Here is a 4436-nt window from a genome sequence, read left to right on the forward strand (position 1 = left end):
TCCCCCGTTAACTTACATTGTTTAAGTTATAATACTTTAAAATCTTGCAGTTTGTACAGCTTTCAGGGCTATGTTAGATGCTTTCTTTTCATAGTAAATATCTTCATTCAATTTATAACTACCTAACCAGAATAATATTTAAGCAAACACTGATAGTACTGACTGTAGCAATTAGTGCATCACCAAAAGTTTCAAAACCAATTATTTCAGCCATTCCAGGATAGGGGCCTTAGTAGGTAAGATGTAGGGGAAAGGCAGGGCCTAAGAAAACTTGACATACAAAGACTTGGGGGATGGGAGGTGCAATAGGGAATGGTGCAAATGTAGTGAATTCAAGAGCCTGTTAGAAAAGCTAGGTTTTCTGTGTAAGTTAGTTTCTTGGCGCTAGATCAAACCACACTGGGTATGAATTTTTTAAGGCTGGCCTGAAAACCTACTTAGTCCATTCAAGTCCTTGAGGGACAAAGTATTACTATTTAGGAGGCCAGGAATACACACACCCCTTAAAAATATATAAATAAAACCTTGACTGCTTTTCTCCCCAGCAAACTTTTGAAGTGAATTTTTAAAAAAATACCAAATACTCTGCCCTGATATATCCTACTTGCATGAGAAAAATTACCTGCTAAATCCCATCCTTAGATGTTATAAAATCAGACCGAAACTGGCTCTGTGCATGTCATAGTGAGCATTGAGTGGCCTTAGCATATCATTAGCATATTACACTTTGGTTATTGAATGGATGACCAGACACTTAGCATATTAGGCTTTTATTATATAGGACTAAAAGCCCGATGCATGAAATTAGTGCAAGGGGCTCAGCTCTTACAGCCCCGGCTGCATCTTGCAGCCCCTTGCAGCCTCGGCTGGCCCTCACAGCCCCAGCTTCATCAGGAAGGTCATCCTGACTGACTGCTTGGTCTAATTAGCATATTAGCTCTTCATGATATAGGATGGTATATGTACCTTCAATCAATGGTGCTTTACATCATCTACTTATTAAATATATGGTTATTTGAAACCTCAACTCCTACACCTGTAATCTAAAAGGTGGGTGTGGTAAGCACTAAGACCTCTCCCTTCAGATATGAACACAATCTGAGCGTTAAGCTCAAGCTAGATGTTAGCAGAAATATGGAGAAAGGGTCTATTTCCCCTATTTTGAGTGGCTCTCACCTGGAAATTACTCCGCATCATCTCTTAGAGGTAAGATTTAATTGGCATAAGGTGGGGCTTGTGCACAGTATGAAAAAGTACCCCCAAGTGATTGAAAAGTATAGCAAGAGTTGAGAAAGGGAAGGAATACTCCCTTCCCAGGGGATGGTCTAATAGGGAAAGCCAACTTACACAAAACAGGCAGACTCTTCCCAATTTATCTCTAGAAATAGTTCAGTTGCCAATAACAAAGGTGGGGAGCCAAGGAAATAAGAGTGACTTCTTTAGCCAAAGGAGAAAACTAGCATGAGTTTGGATGGCCAAAGTGTGAAAGAGGTTGCCGAGTGGGAAGAGGCTGAGAACAAGAATGTGTCCCCCTTGCCTCTTCAGGTGAAGACTGCCCTGCACATATACTTTGATTTAGGATCTTTTGTTAAACTAAACGCAGGGAAATTATTCAGAAAGGTGAAAAAATCTATTAGTAGAAACGAACCCCAGTGAATGGTCTTTATGAGGAAACCTTTGAGAAGGCTGGGATTTTTGATTTAGGTCTCAGTTTAACAATCTCCATTCTGGTTTTATTTCATGCCAATTTAAAGGTGTATCTTGGTTCTACTGCCAATCAGTCTGAACAATGGGTATTGGTTAAAATTACTAAAGTTAGGAGCTACAAAAATTTCAAAGTTTAGTCAACTCTATAATCATGGTCCTTAAAATTTAGTGAACTCAGTTTCTGCCTTCTTCCTACTGGTCTACAAAGCTCAAAGTATTTTTTTTTTGTTTTAGTTTTAAAATGGAAATTTGAAAAACTGATATTTTAATTTTCTACCATGAATATCCATGTTAATGTTACTGTATGTCTGCAGAAACAGGAAAAGAAGATCAGACTTACCCAAATTAATCTTGTAGAGTTGTGTTCCCAGGTAAGATGTCAGGTGTCCTTGTTAAAATATTTGTTCAAGCCCTAGCTGGTTTGGCTCAATGAAGAGAGCGCCAGCCAGTGGACTGAAGGGTCTCAGGTTTGATTCCAGTCAAGGGCACATGCCCAGGTTGCAGGCTCGATCCCCAGTGTGGGGCATGCAGGAGGCGGCTGGCCAGTGATTCTCATCACTGATGTTTCCATCTCTCTTCCTCCCTCTCCCTTCCTCTCTGAGATCAATAAAAATATATTTTAAAATCCTATATAATAAAACCCTAATATGGAAATCGACTGAATGGCAGAACAATCGGTCGGTATGACATGCACTGACTACCGGGGGCAGACGCTCAACGCAGGAGCTGTCCCCTGGTGGTCAGTGCGCTTCCACAGGGGGAGCGCCAGGCTCACAGCTGGTGAGTGCAGAGGCGGTGGTGGAGCCTCTCCAGCCTCAGCTACGGGCGGTAAGGAGGGGTCCCGGACTGCGAGAGGACACAGACTGGGCTGAGGGACACCCCCGAATGCACGAATTTCGTTCACTGGGCCTCTAGTCTATATAAAAGCCTAAGCAACTGTTACAGTGGAATGACCAGAATGACTGGTCGCTATGATGTGCACTGACCACCCCAGGGCAGAAGCTCAATGCAGGAGCTGCCCCTGGTGGTCAATGTGCTCCCATAGGAGGAGCGCCACTAAGCCAGAAGCCGGACTCACGGCTGGCGAGCGTAATGGTGGTGGTGGGAGCCCCTCCTGCCTCCATGGCAGCACTAAGGAGCAGTGAGCCGAGTAATAAGGAGCAGTCAGCAGGCAGGCAGTAAGGAGCAAGGGGTCCCGGACTCCGAGAGGGTGCAGGCCAGGCTGAGGGACCCTCCCTCCCCCAGTGCAAGAGTGTGTGTGTGTGTGTATAAATATATATTTGTTCAATGAATTCTATCTATTGCTCCTAAGTGGCTATTTCACAGATCAGCTTCACAGCATATATGTTTTTGATATGAATAATCACTAACCTCAAGTAATAGATGCACAGGGAAACTGTATGATATCAGGTACATGGAATGATTTTCAGAGGGAAGAATGCAATTTTGAGGAACATTATCTTAGGTGAAAATATTGTTTTTAAGGCTTCTATCTTCATAAAAAGACACCTATAACCACGAGAAGTTTTTATATTAAACTACTGAAAAGTACAAGTCCACAATCTCTTCTCCAAAAATCCTGGGCTCATTTGCATTTTGGAACTATGGGTCGGAGGCAGCATGTAAATAAAACAATAAATAAACACATTAATATTGCCACAATAAAATGTACAAAAAGTACCATTTAATAACTGCCATAAATAGCCTCAACAATTCAGATCGGGTTTTGCTGCAAAATGAGATAAGCAAGTTTTTTCAGAGTTGTTTTAGATTTTGGAGTTACTGCTATAAGACTTGGGGGCGCCCTAGCTGGTTTGGCTCAGTGGATAGAGCGTCAGCCTGCAGATTGAAAGGTCCCAGGTTCGATTCCGGTCAAGGGCATGTACCTGGGTTGCGGGCACATCCCCAGTAGGGGGTGTGCAGGAGGCAGCTGATTGATGTTTCTCTCTCATTGATGTTGTGGTGGGCTGTGGCCCTCTACAGATGTTTCTAACTCTCTATCTCTCTCCCTTCCTCTAAGACAACTTTGATGGAAATGGAAACAATCCAAAATTTAAGAGACCTTCCCTGAGACATTACTTTTCTTGAAGAATTTTGAATCTTATATGAGAACCACTGAAAATTTAAATATTAAACCAATAAATCTTTATTATTTGAACAGTTTTCATGGCATATTTTTATAAATTTAAAAAATAAATATTTGCATTATAGCAGAAAGTCACAAGTGTTGCATCAACTGTTACAATTTAACGACAGGAGATAACTAAGCAACAGCACCATAAAACTAAGATTTGTTTCTTAAAAATTCAAGGAAATAGTTCTAAAGCACTGAAAAATCCAGCCTGCAGCATCAATAGTTTTGGAAACTATAACTCAGTGATTGGTTCTCATAGTAGCCAATGTTTCTATTTCTGGCACCTGTAGTACAAAGTTCTTCCATTACTAAACATTAAGCTTTCTGATAATCCCATTTATCAGTGGCATCTCAAGATTCACAAAAGGAAAGAACTATAAGTTATTTAGATAATTCCTACCCATAATTTAAGTTTGCACAAGGACATGTATTCTAGCAAAAAAAGAAAACAAAACAAAACAAAAAAAAACACACAAAAAACATTGTATTTTCACCAGGCTAATTTTTGCTTTTTAAGTTCTCAGAATAAGATTTAAATTTTAATTTTTAACCTTTAAAAGTCATCTCAGTTCAATTATAACCATAGAAACTGTAC

This window comes from Myotis brandtii, unplaced genomic scaffold, assembly GCF_000412655.1.
Source record: "Myotis brandtii unplaced genomic scaffold, ASM41265v1 scaffold499, whole genome shotgun sequence".
In the NCBI taxonomy this organism is placed as follows: Eukaryota; Metazoa; Chordata; class Mammalia; order Chiroptera; family Vespertilionidae; genus Myotis; species Myotis brandtii.